The sequence below is a fragment of the Fukomys damarensis genome, unplaced genomic scaffold, assembly GCF_012274545.1.
Source record: "Fukomys damarensis isolate Sample0158 unplaced genomic scaffold, DMR_v1.0_HiC HiC_scaffold_28, whole genome shotgun sequence".
In the NCBI taxonomy this organism is placed as follows: domain Eukaryota; kingdom Metazoa; phylum Chordata; class Mammalia; order Rodentia; family Bathyergidae; genus Fukomys; species Fukomys damarensis.
This window is the reverse complement of record NW_022900940.1, coordinates 21,547,444-21,565,895: the sequence shown is the minus strand read 5'-3', so window position 1 is coordinate 21,565,895 and position 18,452 is coordinate 21,547,444. Positions and strand designations below refer to the sequence as shown.

Below are 18,452 nucleotides of genomic sequence, written 5' to 3'. Positions count from 1 at the left end.
GCCCCATAATGTTTTTAATCTGTATAATTTTGTCATCTCAAAAATGGCATATAAAAAGCTGGGCGTGGTGGTGCATGCCTGTAATTCCAGCACTTGGGGGGCTGAGGCAAGAAGATCGCTGTGAGTTCGTGAGTTTGAGACCACCCTGGGCTATATAGTGATTTCCAGGTTAGTCTCAACTACATAATGAGACCCTGTCTCAAAAAAAAAAGAAAAGAAAAAGAAAAAGAAATGGCATATAAACAGAACCTTAAATACAACTGGTGGCTTTTATTATTTAACACAATTCTCCAACCACATTCTTCTGTTTGAAATGCTTGTTTTTAGGAGCTGTAGGCATTCTTTTGCAGGTACATCTTGAAGTGTATAGTTTGACTTAAATTTTGCTGATATCGAGGAAAGACAGGTTCAGACAGAGCTCAGTCATCTGTTTTGTCATTTCGGTTACTAATGATGTTAGCAAAGATACTGAGATGTTCCCACTGCCAAATGGAAGATGACCTAACTTATTGATTATTGTGAATATTGAAATAGATAATAAATAAGTTTACCACACTGTAGGCCCCAACATACTTTACCCATTTCAGGTGTATTATCAGTGTTATTCATGTCAGTGTAAGAGAAAAAGACTGATTAGGTTGTGGCTTTTATATTGGAGGAGACTGATAGCCAGCAGCAACTATTTAATACAGTTACCATGATTATCCTTCTCTGCCGTACCACACTAGACATAATTGTGATGTTAGGGTTCTAATCCTGGGCCTCATGCATACTAGGCAAGCTCTTTTTCACTGACCTGTATACCCCTAGCATACTAGACTTTAATATTTTCAAACAAGAGGCTCTTCCTTCTTCCCCCTTTTTTTTTTTAACCTCTGACTCTATAGTTCACTTTAGTAAGCAGTTGTTAGCTCATGCATTCATCTGGCAAATGTGGCAGAGAAAATATGAACTGTTCTCACAAGTCTTTGTTCATTCCAGCAAAACAGAAATGTCATTCTATCCAAACCTCTCAACTCTAATGTTGTATTTTTAAGTTTGTTCTTCTCCCTCTCCATCTCCCTTCCCCCTTTCCTCCCCACTCCCCTTCATTCCCCTCCTCCCTCCCTCACTTTCTCTCTCTTTTTTTATGGGTATGGTGGATTGAACTTGGGACCTTGCACTTGTGATGCAGACGGTGGAATCTCTGAGCTAAATCCCTGGTCCTAAAATTCTTTTTTTTTGGTACCAGGCATTGAACTCACGACCTTGGGCTTGCAAGGCAGGCAGCAGAGCCACTGAGCTAAATCCCCAGCCCCTAAAGTTTATTCTTCATACCCTTTTTTTCTAATTATCTGTGAACTATTACTGTGAGATAATTAATACTTGTCCTTTGATCCCATTGTCCTGGTCACTGCAGGTCATGAAAATGTTTCATATGAATTCTGACAGCCAGGCATGGTGGTGCCTATCTGCAATTGTAGCACTCAAGAGGCTGCGTCAGGTGAGTTGCTGTCAGTTTAGGCCAGTCTGGGCTATATAGAGTGAGTTTAAGGCCAGCCAGAACTACATAGCAAGACCCTGTCTTAAAAACAGACAAACAAACAAAAAACCTTGGGCTTTGGGGATTTGACTCAGTGGTTCTGCCGCCTGTATTGAAAGTACAAGGGCCCAAGTTCAATCCCTAGCACCAAAAAAACAAAACAAAAACAAAAACAAACAGGCCTAGAATTAGTCACAGGTTTAATTACCAAGAAAAGATTTGTTTTTCAAAGTATGAGCACATTTTATTTATTTTTGTTACTGGGGATTAAACTCATGACCCTGTGCAGCTGAGAAGAATGTATTCTGATATTGGGTGATAGAACACTGTAACCTTTTTTCTTTTGTTGGGGGTACTGGGTAATTTTGTCATCTCAAAAATGGCAGATAAAAACCTGGGCATCGTGGTGCATGCCTGTAATTCCAGCACTCCAGAGGCTGAGGCAGGAAGGTCGCTGTGAGTTCATAAGACATGGTGCTACTGAGCTAAATCTCTGGTCTGAGCATTTTTTTATTTATTTTTTAATTTTAAATTGAATTTATTGGTACATTCTAGGTAGACAGTACGGTTACATTCATTACTGGGATCTTGTACCTTTACATGCCAGGTCTTGGTTCTCATTTTTTCCCCTTGTCCCCACCCTCCCTTCACCCCCTCCTACCATCTTCAAACACTTTAATTCCATTTTTACATTTTCTCATATTTTTTTCCTTTTCCCTTATTCCCCTTTCCCTATCCTTCTCACTGTCCCTACACCTTTGGTCCTTTTCTTCCTATTTCACATGAGTACTTTTTAAATTTGAGATATAAACAAGTAAATGTCTCAAAAATATGATGACTAACCTTGTGGCTTTAATGTTGTTAATAGTTTGTGGTTGTGATCTTATGCTAATGTAGACTACGTGCTTTGTTTCAGTAGATAGGTGATTATTTCAGTCGTGCTTAATTTTCAGAAATATGACTTTAGTGACCAAATATAGTTCTTCAGTTTAAGTGTGTGTCTGTCCCTGTACTGGGGATCGAACTAGGACATTGCGCTTACAAGGCAGGGACGGCACCACTGAGCTAAATCCACCCAAGCCCCCGTTTTTAAGACAGCATCTCTCTCTGCAGTTTAGGCTGCTCTCCAACTGGCCCCGATCCTCCTGCCTCAGCCTCCTCGAGTGCTGAGAATACAGGCATAAGTCACCACGCCTCAGAGTAATAATACACACAGGCTTTGCTGTAGACGCTCAGTATTGCCGCATTAACGTAAATTACAGCGGCTTGGTAGTTGCCTGCCGTGGAACACACGGAAAGAGACGTAAACGGGGCAGGACAGAGTCTCACAAATCATACCATGAGCCTTTGCGTTTCCTCTTTCTAGCAGTCGCTAGGGACAGGCGTCTCGTGATAACTACAAGCGCGGCAAGACTGCAACAGGACCTTTCCGCAAGAAGCGGAAGTGTGAGTTGGGGCGTCCTGCCAAGTTTAAGTTCAAAGCACCTGCAAGTGCTGTACCTTGAAGCTGGATGTGGCAAACATCTGGGCCTCCAAGTGCTGGGTGAAAACTGGTGTCATATTAACGAATCTGACCTGAGTTTTGGGTTTTTTTTTTGTACCGGGAATCGAATTCAGGTCCTTGTGCTTGCGAGGCAGGTGGCAGAACCACTGTGCTAAATCCCCGGCCTTCTGAGTTTTTAATGTAATTTTTCATGTTTGTCATCCATGTATAAGCATTCTGAGCTCTCTCACCCCTGCCCCCCATCCTGACCGTGTCTTCTCACGTGGCTTTTAGACTCAAGTGATTTCTGGTCAAGAAACAAAATCCTCCGTGGATTCATATGAAAATTGGTAGTAAAATCAGGCACACCTCCAAGCGGGGACTCATAAAGAATTACACGAGGGGCGGGGGATTTAGCTCAGTGGTTTCGCAGCCTGCCTTGCAAGCTTAAGGACCAGAGTTTGATCCCCAGAACCAAAAGAAAAAAACAACAAAAAACAAGAATTACACATGAGCTGCAGTGTATTTCTTCCAGGTGGCGTTCTTAAAATGATATTCTATATCAAGGTCAGAACATCCCACCATATCAGTTATAGTAACTGGCTGCATAGGTGGACATGCTTGAGAACCTCGATTCTTTTTTTCTGCGATACATACTAGCAAGTCAACAATAGACTGGACTCCTCAGTTTCGTGATAGGAAATATATTTCTTTTCCCCTTTTTTTTCTTTTTGTTTTGTTTTTTTTTAGATAGGGTCTCACTATTTAGTTGAGAGTGACCTGGAACTCGCTATGTAGCCCAGGCTGATCTCGAACTTGCAGTGATCCTCCTCCCTCAGCCTCCTGAGTGCTGGAATTACAGGTGTGCGCCAGCTTGGAAATATATTTCAAACGTAAATTTCCCACATATTTAAGAATGAATAGGTGTTAGGAGTTTAGCTGAGTGGTTGCCTGCACCTGCCTGGAAGAACATGGTCCTGAGTTTGACTCCCAGTACTAGGGGAAAAAAAGTGAGTATTATTTAGAGTCACTAAATTTATTTTTAATTTCTCACTGGTCTTTTTTTATTTTTGGTACCAGGGATTGAACTCGGGTCCTTGCACTTGTGAGGCAGGTGGTGGAACCACTGAGTTAAGTCTCTGGCCCAATTTCTCAGTTTTAATGTTTGATATATGATCGCACATGACTTGTGATTGGCTCTCATATGCAGCTGAGGACATGACGGTGGGTTTGAAATGACATCAACTTTAAATTCAACAGATGCTCCCACATACAAACCCAGAAAATATGAAGGGAGCTACAGTGTTTACAGATTTGTCAGGTGGGTAAGTTTAAATACTGTAACTAATTTACTCTTCATACTAGGGATTGAACCTTGGGCCTTTACACTGAATTATATCTTTCATTTTTCTGAGACAGGATTTCATTAAATTGCCTGGGGTGAGGTTGAACTTGCAAACCTCTTGGCTTAGCCTCCCAGAGTGCTGGGATTACTGGCAAGCATCACTACGTCCGGCTCACTGACCTGAAGCTAAAGTCAGTTTTATTTAAAGAAAATTTTGTTTTTGAGACATAGTCTGACTAGTCCAGACCATTGTCATGCATTACTAATTTTGTTTTCTTATTTAGTAATTTGTATTTTTATACCTTTTAACCATTACTGATATCTTAAGTATTGAGTGATTCCTATGTATAGCATTGTTACAGGTAATAAAGATACAGAAGCAACAATCAGCACCAAGGTCCTGAGTTTGATCCTTGGTATCAGAAAATAACAATCTTTCCCGTCAGGGAATATAAATTCTTTTTTTTTTTTCTTATTTTGAGACAGGGTCTTACTATGTAGTTGAGACTGAGCTGTAACTCACTATGTAACCCAGGCTAGTCTCAAACTCACAGTGATCCTCCTGCCTCAGCCTCCTGAGTGCTGGGATTATAGGTGTGCGCCCCCATGCCCGGCTCAGGGAATATAAATTCTAATATGTGAGACAGGTAAGATAAAAGTCAATATTGTAGCAATGATGACTATTTTTGCACTAAGTAGTTTTGTTATTTTTTTTTCTTTTAAAATTATATTCTATTTCACAGCTTTTGTTTTTGTTTTTTTTTTGAGATAGGGTCTTGCTATGTAGTTCAGGCTAGACTTGACTGTGTTACAGCCCAGACTAGACTCAAACTTGGGGTGATCTGCTGCCTTAGCCTTCTGAGTGCTGGGATTACAGGTATGCGCCACCACACTTGGGATAGAATAAATTCTCAACCATTTTTCCGTCAACTGGAGATAGTGTATTCATTTAGAGCCCTTACGGGAATGTAAAGATGCTGAATTGTTATGTATAAATTTTATTAATCTCTTTTTTAAAATTTTTATTTAATTTATTGGTATATTTTAGGTATACAGTACAGTTACATTCATCACTGGGATCTTGTACCTTTACATGCCAGCTCTTGGTTCTCATTTTTTCCCCTTGTCCCTGCCCCTCCCTTTGCCAGCTCCTCCCCTCCCTATTTATAAACACTTTATTTCCATTTTTTCATATTTTTTCTTTTCCCCTATTACCTTTCCCTTACCCTTCCCACTTTCCCTACACCTTTACTGATATTTACTAAAAAGGAACATTTAAAAGGAAAAGATGCACTTTAAACATAGCTAGGTGTGATGATACAGTCCTGTCATTTCTTTATACTAAGATCAGGATGATCAATGTTAAACTGCAAAATGCTGCTGTACCTGCTGCCATCTGCTGGCAAATTTCTTCATGAATTCCTGGCAGAAGGGAGGAATTACTGTCTGAAATCTTTCCCAGATATCCACTGATTCCAAAACTGTACTCATAATAGCACTCACTGTAACTTTTTCAGACTGTTGATACTGCTTTCAATCATGTATAAAAGCACCAGCCGCAAAATTACTGGGATCTTTGAACACATCAAGGTAGTACCACCAGCTTGTATTAGAAAATGTATTTTGATACTGTATCCCTAAAATGTACCAATAAACTCAATTAAAACTGAAAAAAAAAAGAAAATGTATTTTGAGGACTGGGGATTTAGCTCAGTGGTTTTTGCCACCTGCCTTGCAAACACAAGGTCCAGAGTTCGATCCACAGTACCAAAAAAAAAAAAAAAAAAAAAAAAAAAAGTCCTTGGAGCTATCAGCGACAGTTTTTTTTTTTTTTTTAAATCTGTATACCACAGTGCTTTGTTTCCTGTTTTTTGTTGTTTTTTTTTAAATGGTTCCCTGAATTGAACTCAGGACCTCCAGTTTGCCAGGCAGGTGGTGCCACTGAGCTACATCCCTGTCCCTTTTAATTTATAATTTCTTTGATGGAAAAACTTTTTGGTACTGGGGATTGAACTCGGGTTCTTGCACTTTTGAGACAGGCGGTGGCACCACTGAGCTACATCTCTGGCAGGAAAAACTAATATTTTTAATCTCTACCCTTGAATTCCCATGGAATCCCACTTTACTGACTGTATGCACTGACATTTATGATTCAAAGAGCTATTCAACAGGTATTTTATTGAAAACCAATGAAGCAAACTCACCATTTAGGGAAAAACTGACAGTGTTGTTTGCCAGTGATAAATTTGAGCTTTCAAGCCAAAAATTATGATCTTGAACCAGGCGTGGTAACACATGCTGTGATCCCAGCACTCAGGAGGCAGAGACAAGAAGATTGCCTCAAGTTGGAGACCAGGCTACGTTCCGTACTACCAGTAGCATGACAGCATTCCAGGAAGAATTTTCTAATAAGGTCAGTGGTGACAGTACTAAATATGATGTGGGAGACAGAACAGTGGCCCATAAGTATGTCCATGTCCTGATCTCTGAAACCTTTTGCCTTATATTCAAAAGGAAATCTGTAGATGCTGTTAAGGATTTTGAGATAGGGAGGTTATCCCGAGATCTGGCTGGGCCCAGTATAATCACAAAAGTCCTTCTCAAGGCAGGGAGGGTCAGAAAGGAGAGAAGATGCTACACTGCTGCTGTGGAGATAAGAACTAAGGAATGCAGGTAGCCTTAAGAAGCTACAAAAGCCTAGAGCCTCCAGAAGGAAGAGTTCCTGCTGACAAGCAGTGAAACTTACGATTTCTGACTACCAGACTGCAAGATATATCTTAGTGGTATTAAATCTAGAGTTTGTGGTAATTAGTTACAGCAGTTATCAGAAAACTACACATTGATATTTTGATGCTGTGTAATAAAAGTTTCACATTTTCTTAAATTTCATAATTCAACTTGACTGAATTGATCCTACTTCTCAGTTATGTGAAAGGACTCATCAGCAGTCAGTAATTAATTTTTAGTGAACCTGAAGACTCAAGGAAGTCTATCTTGGGAGTTGGTAAAAGGCTGTGCATACCTCATAAAGGAAAACGAGCCCAGATCCTAAACAGATGGAAGATGGGGGCTTTTATGATTGGGACCTAGCATTATAGCAACAATCCATTTTATTCTGTGAGTTTATAAACAGACCTAGGACTGAATGTTGATTTGGAGTGTCAGGAAGTGGCACAGGCTAGGTGAGAAGTGAGAAGAGAAGAGAGGGTTATCCTCTTAGGCTGGAGGAGTTGGGGTCTGAGAAGGGCGGAGCTCTCTGAATGGCTGGGCCTGTTTCTCCCACTGCTTCTAAACAGGGTTTTCTTTGAAATCTCAGGGTTCTGCAGTTTCAAGCCCCATTATTTTGTTCATTAGAACATTATTCTTTTCTAAAAGGCTTTTCTCTTTTCACCCTAGGTCTCCTCCCTCCCCAAATATGGTAGTAAGATGATGATGTACCTCATCTTGTTCCTTGGCTTCAGGAATAAGGTTTCTTGCTAACTCATGGTAATTCAAGTCACCTTCTTGAGGGTATGTACGGCAACTCTGTCTGTAGTAAAACTCCCTGTGATATAATCTCTTTCCTCCATTATCCCTTCCTATAATGATAGGGAAAACCTTAATAAGTGAAAATTTAGGAAATGTCACAATATAAGATAACTTCTGCCCCTCATCCTGCTTAGTTCAGAATCAACCAGTACTGGAGACACCTAGCGTCCCCACAAAAGTTTGTAAGTGAAAAGAACCATTGTTAGCTTTGTTAAAATCAAACAAGCTCCCTTCCCCCTGGCTAGAATAGGTAATTGAATGAATCTTAAAGGTAACTTCCCTGATAAAGAACTGCATCCGGGTTGGAATTCAGCTGCCTTGCTATCATGTTTTGGGTATCTGTGAAAATGCAGTGTAACCAACTGAGTAAGATCAAAGCTGTAAAACCCTATAAAAGTAAGAGTTGTAGCCCAATGGAGGAGACGATCAGGGCACCGCCAGTAGGTGTGATAGATCCCCATCGATGGAGTAAACTTTTTTATTTTACTTCCATTCTGCTGCCTCTCTGTGTGTCACTTGCTGTCTCCTTCTGTAACAATATAAGATGGCATTATTACATATTACCATCATTTATAGCTATTATGGCTTATATCTTGATGTCCCCCCAAAACCTCCTGTACTCATAGGTGGGGCTTTGCAGTGGTGACTAGATCATGAGTATTTGATTTATTTTTTTATTTTTTGTTTCTTGAGACAGGGTCTCACTATGTAGTGAGACTGACCTGGAACTCACTTTGTAGCCCAGGCTGGTCTCAAACTCACAGCGATCCTCCTGCCTCAGCCTCCCGAGTGCTGGGATTACAGGCGTGCACCACCACACCTGGCGATCATGATTATTTGATACTGAATCAATCCACTGATTGCTTTAGCATAGTTCTGAGTATGGGTGATGAATTTACTAAGGAAGGAAAATGCACCTTAGGTGTGGATGGTGACAACCAACAGTCTTATACCTCTGGTGGAATTAAAAGGGAAATAAGAAAAAAGGTTTGCTGCTTCCTGCCTGCTGTACCATGGACTATTTCTCCTGCGATGCCCCTGTGAGTGCTCTCTCTTGCAGCCAGCCCACTATACACTGAAACCTCTACAAAGTGGGCTAAAATAAACCTTCCCTCCTTTAACTTTTGGGTCTTTGGTATTTTGTCCCAGCAATGATAAAGTAAGACAATAGCCTTTAAATATAAAAATGTGTGTTTAAATACTTTGTGTTTCTAGTTGTGTTTAACAGGAAATGGATAGAATCTTGGGTTTAAGAAGGAGGAAGAATCCCAGCCAGGGCTGACTAAAAGGGAAACAGGGACCTTGTTTCTCCAGAGACAGGATTCTGTGTTTGGTATGCGTACTGGGCAGATGGGTAAGTGGTGCTACAGATTATATAGTCTGAAGAATTGTTATCTTGGGTCATGGAACATTTTGAGATTTGCATGTATGTAGGGACAATTGTTCTTTAAGCTTTAATTCATTAATCCATTTCAGATTCCATTGGCATCTAAAAATAAAAAGGAGTGAACTTCGCACAAAGAATTTCAATCTGGGAAGCAGGATATCATTTGAGACTTTTTTTTTGGTACTGGGGAGCAAACTCGGGTCCTTGTGCTTGTGAGGCAGGCCCCGGAACCTGAGACTTTTTCAAAAAAGTTGTCAATCTGTCTCTGGAACAGTTATTTGCGTTAATTCTGTATATTTGGTTTCTATTATTCTGTCAGTGCAGTAATACCAAGAAAGTTGGTTGTTTTGTTGTTGTTGAGTTGTAGGGTTTTGAAAATATATTTTGAATATCAACCCCTCAGATCAGTGATTTAGTTATTTTCTGCCATTTCATAGATAACTTTTAACTCTGTTGATAAGTGTCCTTTTATGCACAGGAGTTTTACATTTTGATGAATTTCAGCTAGTCTTTTACTTTTGTTACAAGAAATTATTGCCAAATTCATAACCTGAATCATTTCCCCTATATTTTCTGTAAGACTTAAAGTCTCACTTCCACTCCACGGAGCGCGAACAGCTGAAAGGGCTTCCGCGATGCTGAGTCCTATAGCCCAACGATGGCTCCGGAGGCAAGACCCAGGGCCTTACTTCCGGAAGCCGTGAACAGCCAAAAAGGCCTCCACGATGCTGGGCCCTAACACCCAGCGAGGCTCTGGGAGCTCGACGGAAAAATGAGAAACCCAGGAGGGAACACACCAGGCTAGATGGTAAATAGACCTTTATGATGGCACTCCCCGAGCCAGGTAGCTCAGACAGGCAACTGCTCAGGGGCTGAGGTACTTTTTATAAGGTTTTTCTAAACGAAGAGTAAGGGAATTCACAGAACAAGACCGCAAACACATTGCTTATTTTATGCAGGAAATGTTCTATGGTCACCTTTTGTCATACCATTTGCCCCTGGGCAGGCTGTTAACCAAGGTAGCAATTAGCATATGAAGAAGCACAGTCTGGCCTATTAGCATGGAGTCACTTTAGCTTATTCAAGTCTTACATTTTCCTTCTAAGAATTATATAGTTTTGAGTGTTAGCTAGGTCTTTATACCATTTGGTGAAAATTTTTTTTTTTCCAGTACCAGGGATCAAACTGAGGACCTTGTACTTGCCAGGCAGGCATGGCACCACTGAGCTGTATCTCCAGCCCTGGAGACAGTTCTTGTGCATGATATAAGATAAGGTAAGGGCTCAACTTTCATTCTTTTGCAGGTGGGTATTCAGTTTTCCTGGCACCATTTACTAAACAACTGCCCTTTCCCTATTAAATGGTCTTACCACTCTTATCAAATATTTATAATAACTTTGAACTCAGAACATGTAAGACTTATTTTTTTTCCATTATTGTTTAGTTATGCACTATCCCTTGATTTTATGATTTCAGGATACATTTTTCTATTGCTACAAAGAGTATACTATTGAGATTATGAGAAAGATGGCATTAAATCTTTGTATCATTTTGGGTCTTATTGATGTAGTGATATTTAGTCTTCCAAACCATAAACACGTTTTTTTTCTATTTATTTATATTATCATTATTTCAATATTTTGTAGTTTTCCAAGTATTATTCTTTCACCTTCTTAGTAAGTTTATTTCTGTTATTTTATTCTTTTCATGATTTTTTTTTTCCTTTGGTACTGGAGATCAAACTTTGGATTTTGCATTTGTGAGGCAGGGAGTGGAACCACTGAGCTAAATCCCTGGCCCTTTTTATGCTATTTTAAATGGAACTTTTCAAGTATTCAGATTGTTAGTGTATAAAATCTGCTGATTTTTTGGATCCTGCAATTTTGTTTAATATATCTTTTTAAGTCTCGTTCATCAGCTCTAATAGAACACTTGCTAGTAGACATATTCATTGTTCTAATTTAATGTTTATTTTTTTCTTGTGGTACTGGGGATTGAACTCGGGACTTGTGTTTATGGGACAGGTGGCAGCACCACTGAGCTAAATTCCTGGCCCCACTGTCCTAATTTAAAATTAATTGCTTTTGCTATTTACAATTAAACTATGTTTATGGAGAGTCTTCTTTGCAGATAACATCATAAAAGTTTAGGGCCAGGGATGTGGCTCAGTGGTGCCACTGCCTGCCTCACAGGTGCAAGGTGCTGAGTTTGGTCCCTGGTAGCAAACAGTTTAAAACTCCCTTCTGAAGTTTAAAAAAAAAAAAAAAGGAAATTAAAGCTGGGAATGTTGGCACATTCCTGTGATCCCAGCAATCTGGGAGACTCAGGCATGAGGATGGAAAGTTTAAACTAGGATGGGCAGCTAAGTTACTTAATGAGACACTGTCTCAAAATAAAGAGAGGGGTGGTGGGAGAGGGAGGGAGAGACAAGACAGACAGAAAGGTGGAAGGAAATGAAAGAGATGAAGATGTTCAAAGGCCCTGGGTTCACTCCCCCAATCCCTTAAAAACATTGTTTTTTTGTAGTATTGGGGATCAAGCTCAGGTTCCTTCGTCTCCATCCCTGTCTAAATTTGAGGCACAATCTCATTGGTCTAAACTACTAAATTGCCCAGGGTGAGCTCGAATTCAAGATTCTTCTTCAGCCTCCCTGTGTCTGCTGTGATTATAGGTGTGCATGCCTGTTTTTTCTGTGTTAGGGGACTTTCCTTTTAGTCTATTAATGTGCTGATTTGAATTAATATATTCACTAATATTAAGCTAACTTGAACTAAGGTTTTTTTTTTTTTGTACTAGGAATTGGAACTCAGGACCTTGCTGTTTGCCAGGCAGGCACATGCCACTGAGCTAAATTTCCGGCCCCTAATTGGTGTATTTTTTCAGCTCTAGTGAATTTGGTTTGTTAGATTTATTTTGGTACCAGGGATCAAACTCAGGCCCTTGCACTTGCAAGACATGTGGCAGGAGCACTGAGCTAAATCCCGGCCCTGTTAGAATATTTTTTTACTGGGTATTTTTATCAAATGAGTTTGTATATTGTTTTAATTTCTGGGGAAGACATGATACATGGGATTAGAATTATATGTATCTTGCATATTTGAGAGAATTTGCATATTTGAAACACTTTTCTGAGTGTTTTTGTGCAAAGCATTTTTTTTTTCAGCTTTGAGTTTACTGGTACATTTCAGGGATACAGTACAGTCACATTCATTATTGGGATCTTATACCTCTACATGACAGGTCTTGGTTCTCATTTTTTCCCCTTGTCCCTGCCCTCCCTTCACCCCCTCCTCTCCTCCCCATCAACAATCACTTTCTTTCCATCTTTTCATTATCTCACATTGTTTTCTTTTCCCTTATTACCCTTCCCCTACCCATCCCACCTTCCCCGCACCTTTAGTCCCTTTATTCCCATTTCTCAGTGTCAGTAATCTTACTAGGATCTTATGTATTATTGCAGTTTATTCACACCAGAGAAACTATTCGGTATTTACACATGTGACTTATTTGTTTCACTTAGGAGTATATCTTCAATATGTATCCATTTTCCTATGAATGAATCTATTTTCTTGTTCTTTATGGCTGAGTAATATTCCATTTTATAGAAAAACCACATCTTTATCCAGTTTGCAACTGAGGGCAAATGGGCTGTTTCCAAGTTTTAGCTATGTGCAAAGCATTTTAAGAACTGATTGAATTTTTTACAAAAATGATTGTAAGTAAGGTTTTGTTTTGGAGCCAATTTGGTAAGATCTTCAAGTTATCTAAATGTATTTTAAATTATGTTTTTAGTCTCTAGTCTAAGTTTGTATCTCCCTTTACATTCCCAAGATTTTCTCCTTTTAAAAAAAAATTCTGGGCCGGGAATTTAGCTCAGTAGTTCCGCCACCTGCTTCTCAAGCTCAGGATCCCAAGTTCAATCCCCGGTACAAAACAAAACAAAACCAAAAATAAAAAAATAAATAAAAAACAAGAACAACAAAAAAATTTCTGCAAGTCTGTTAAACAAAATGGTCTGGTTTAATGGGTCTGGTTTGCTTTCAGTTTTTAATTCCTGATCTTAATTTGTTTCATATATCTTCTTTGGGTATATTCTACCGTTTCTTTTCTGCTGTCTCCCTTTTCAGTAGTTTGTGTCTCACTAACTTCTAGCCAATCTCCGTTTGTAATATAAACATTTAAGATCTAGTTATTGTCTGAGGGCCAATTCAGCTATCACTATATGATAAATTGTACTCGCTATAACTTTGGTGATACTATCATTCAGTGTTTTCTGTTTTGTGTACTGTACCTTTGATATCCAGGTTACATAAAAATGTATTGTCTTATTTACAAATGTGTAGGAATTTTTAGTTATCTTTCCAAAATACATATATCTATGATTTAACTGTTTGCAATCTTTACTTCCTTACCAAGGTTTTGTGTGTATTCAGACCTCCCTGGTACACAGTTGTTACTTTAAATGTTGTTTTGACCCAGTTTTGAGGCCCTGGTTTGAAGCTGGTTAGTTTTCCTTTTTGAGCCATCAAGTCCACACCCCAAACTCTTTGGTATGAGGACTCATTTAGGGGCCACAGCAGCCCTAATTATCCAGGGCCAGATAGCCTATGACCCTCTTCTGAGTCCATGAAATCTATTCAAGGTATCCCCTGGTAGAAAGCCCTTGGTACTTACCTCACCTCACCATGCACTACATAAACAGTTCCAGTGTTTTGTTGCCTTATCCCTGCATACAGCCCTGTGTGATTACACCTGGCACATTTCTCTCGGTTTGAACTTGGCTGCTTCACCACTACTGTGCTGCACTGGAATCCTGTGGAGCTCCTCTTGAAGGCTGCAGGGGTGTGTGTTGGGTGATCTGGCTTCCATTTTTCAGAAACTCTGGTCCTTGTGGGTTAGTTTAGTATAGCCTGGGGAATTGACCTTCCTGTCTCTTTGGTATTGAAATAAGGTTTGGTCCACCAGGGGTCGCTGTAGGCTTGTTTAGACACCAGGCCTGTGCTCTCCTTTGTACCACCATAGTTTTTGGGTAGAGTTTGTACTCAGTCTTTTTTTGTGGGGGGGGGTCCTCCCTGCTCAAATTTCAAAAGTTAAGTCCAATGGCACCTTACATCCATGAAAATGTCAGGAGTCAGTCTAGGCTCCAGCTGTGTATCAGCTTGCTGTGATACCTTGGGCATAACCTCTCTGGGTGGCTCTTTCCTTATATGTAAAGTGGATGTTACTGAAAAACAGCCTTTTGGTGGGGCGTGGGATTTTTAAAAAATTAGTTTTGAAATCCATTAATGGAGGTTGAACCTATTACTTTTGCAATGATGTATATTCTTGGGGCTTTTGCACTCAGCTATATCCTCAACTCTTTACAATTTTTTTTTTTATTATGAGACAGGGTCTAAGATGCCTGCCTTAGCTTCCCAAACTTCTGGAATTACAGATGAGAACCACCATGTGTAGCTGAACCTTCCTTTTAATCTAAACACTGACCAGGAAATTGAGTGAATGGGATTCTTAGAATCCCGGTGATGGCTAAGTGCTGAACTAGGAGAGGAGAAGAAACTATCTCTGTATGTTTTATTCATTCTGCTAATTTTCACTGTGAGGCACCTAGATGTATCAGGCACTACGCTAAGTGTTTTATAAACATTTGGTCATTTAATCACAGTTAGCGAAACCACATTTCCAGAAAAGGAGCTTGAGAGGTGTATTGCAAAATGGGCTTGAAGCTACATTGTCATTTCATAGGACATTGAGGACAAGTCCATTGCTGCATCCGAGAACTCTGATCTTTCAAGTCATTTATAGGCACACATATTTGCAAAACGTATTCTCTAGAAGGTGCTTTTTTTTGGGGTACTGGAGATCGATCTCAGGACATTGTGCTTGTAAGGCAGGCGGTGGAACCACTGAGCTAAATCCCTGTCCTGAAGGTGCTTTGTTTGTTTGTTTGTTTTGTTTTTTAGGGGAGTTGATAGTACTAGGGATCAAACTCAAGGTACGCTAACACTGAGCTACTTCCCCAGCTTCTTTTGTTCTGAGAAAGGGTCCAAAGTTTCCCAGGATGGCCTTAAACTTGCCACCCTCCTACTTCAGCCTCCCATGTACTGGAAGCCAGAATTAAAAGCATCTGTCACTTCACCTGGCCTGAGTACCCCTTTTTTTTTTTTTTACTCTCTTTGGCCATGTCACTCTGCCCTTCTAAGATCCTATTCATTTGGAGAACATCAGACACCCTCCACTTGCCAACCTGATCTAGGGAACATTTTCAGTTAAAAGGAACTTTTTTTGTCTTCATTAAAAAGCCCACAAATAATTTGTGTGTGTTCTGCTAGAGCTTAAACCAGGGCCTCTATCATGTTCAGTAAGTTTCTGCCACCGAGCTATAGCCTCAGACCCCAATAAATAAAACTTTTAAGAAATGAAGTTTGTCTTTAAAAAAATATACTTACTTCGTTTTCTTATGTTCTTTTCATTTTCTTCCTTTCTCCACCAGAAAAAAACTAAAGCTTCTGTTTGAGAAATGAGTCAGTCATTTTCTGCTTCCTAGTTCTGTCAAAAACCCCATTTATATTCAGCATAGCCGAGTGAGGGATAGGGCTTTGCTCACAGGAAGCTACACACCCTTCAAACCTGTGCTTCTCAGCCAGCTCCACACTGCCTTGCCTAGAGCCTCTTTAGAAAAGCCAGGTAAGTGGGGTTGGGGACATCTGTAGGGACTGAAGTGGGGCCGAAGGCAACCCTGGGAGGTAGCCAGCTGGGACACCTGGGCATTTTGGTCATGCTGGTGCTCGCAGGTGGCACCTCTTGGAGCTTTAATGCCCTGCCTGACCCCACACCTCTGAGTCCTCATATGACGGCACCCAGACATGCAGCCTTCCTTCTCTTCCTTCTCGTTACGTGCTCTAGAAAAACAGTCAACTCCTATCTAAAATCCAAACATTTCTGCTTCTCACTTCTTGATATCAAGACTCTTGGGTCAAGAAACAGCCCCGCACACATACAGAATTGTAAAAGTTTACCAGCAGTCTTTCTTGTTTGTTTGTTCTTCTGAGACTTTCCTCACTTCTCAGCCTTATTTTTTCCCCCTTTAATTTTCACTGGTAAAATGGTGCCATGAATAGAATTGTTGCTCATTTAACAAACTTCATTAGAGATCCTGCCATCTACCAAGTCTTTAGCATCCATTTTTAGGAATAACCCAAAATCTCTTTGAAGAAAGCCTGAGCATTTGGGTCTGTGGTAGGAAGGATGGGTGAGGGACTAGAGGTGAATTCCTGAACAGTGTGAAAGGTTTTAATAAGAAAAGTCATAGTGTCATGAGAGCAAGAAAAAAGCAAGGGCCAGCCTTGTCTGACAGCCCTTCCTTCTCGAATTGCTCTGGTACACAGGTGAGCATGTGTATAACTTGTAGGTTTTAATATTTTCATCTGCCTGTGTGCGTGTGTGTTTGTGTACTGGCCATTGAGCCCTGGGGCTCACATGTACTAGGCTAGTTCTGTACCAGTGAGTCACATCTCTAGCCTTTCTCGTTCTGTTTTGCAGTGCTGTCTTATTAAACTGCTTAGGCTGGCCCAGAATTTATGATCTTTCTCCCTCAGCCTCCCAAATAGCTGGGATTAGCTTGGATTATAGGCATACACTGCTCCTGGTTATTTAGATAGAAAATGAAAGCCAATAAACTGTAATCTCAGCACTCAGGAAACTGAGGCAGGAGGATCACCATGAGCTTGAGGCCTGCGCTGTCTGCAAGAGTCCAAGGCCAGCCTGAACTACCTAGTGAGACCCTGTCTCAAAAAAGCAAAACAAAACAAAAAGATTATGGTTGGAGAGGTAGAGATTTTCTTTCTAGCTGTGCTTTTTTAAGATCAGGATTTTCTTTTTTTAAATTGTTTTGTAATCAAGGGGTTTTCTAATTTTTCCTGTAATAGGATTTGATGATGTATTGGACTGTTGGTTTTTTAAAATGTGTTTTGATGAAAAGACCAAAAATTTCCTTCAAGGTATCTGAGTATTATAATCTCCTGAAAGGCTTTAAAACCCACTGGCTGCATTAGGATAAAGTGGCTACATGTTTCCAGAGAGTCAGGAATGCATGCCCCCTCCCCCAGATGTGTTCCGGTGCTGGAGCTGGCTGAAACTAGCCCATATAGGGACAGATGATTACATGTTCAGAGATCTGATGAGGTATCTTGAAAGTAACCACTGTGGGAATATATTTGCCATAGAAACCAGCAAATGCTATAAAGCAGAGGTTCCCTCACCCTTACCCTAGACCTGATCTACCAGCTTATAACTATGACTTGGGGTCCAAGTAGCAAGTTCTACACACAAATGGTCTGGAGGTCACTTAATTTGGGGGGGGGGCTTGTGAACCCAGGAGCTACATCCCCAATTGGTCCTCCCCTGTTTTCTGAGACATGGTCTCACTTTGTGGTTCAGGCTGACATTGAACTATGTAGCCCAAGCTGGCCTTGAACCCTGCAATTCTCCTTACTCAGCCTCTCAAGTACTAGGATTACAGATGTGAACCATCACACCTGGCACCAATGTCCTTTTTAAAAAAAGAAAAATTGAAACAGGGTCACATTAAATTGCTTTGCCCGGGTTGGACTCCAATGTGACAAGAGTTTTCAAAGTCGTCTTGAGCTTAGTGATGATCATATCCTACTTTGTCAGTTTTGAAGTACTGCTTTCTCCAGGAATCTAAATATTTTCATGTGTTCTGGTTTGGTTAGGCTTACTTGATACAGGAATTCTGTTGGAGATGATATTTTAATGTATAATATTGGTGAATGTGCTTTGAAATCTATGTAGTATAAAGCATGCAAAAGGAATATTGGTGAATGTGCTTTGAAATCTATGTAGTATAAAGCATGCAAAAGGAATTAGTTTTTATATAAAGGCAGCCAGGTGATTAACCTGAGGTTTTTTTTTTTTTTTAGTTTTATTGGTACAATTTAGATATACAATAATAAAATGAGAATCAAGACCTATTATGTAAAGGTACAGAATCCTAATGATGAATGTAACTGTATTGTATACCTAGATTGTACCAATAAACTCAATTAAAATAGAAAAAAATTTTAAAAGTTAAAAAAAATTAGATATACCATAATGATCACATTCATCATAATGTGGTTTATAGTGGAATAAGAATGTGAGGGGGAATTTTTTTTTTTTTTTTTTTTTT

At 39.9% G+C, this 18,452-nt stretch overlaps 1 long non-coding RNA gene across 1 annotated transcript; it reads left to right on the top strand.

Annotated features, from left to right (window-relative positions):
- The first annotated feature begins 2,894 nt into the window (after positions 1–2,894).
- On the top strand, positions 2,895–6,708 carry LOC104865890. Its single transcript, XR_004514659.1, has 3 exons — positions 2,895–2,968; positions 4,216–4,326; positions 6,634–6,708. It is a non-coding gene; the product is annotated as an uncharacterized LOC104865890 (long non-coding RNA).
- Positions 6,709–18,452: the final 11,744 nt, after the last annotated feature.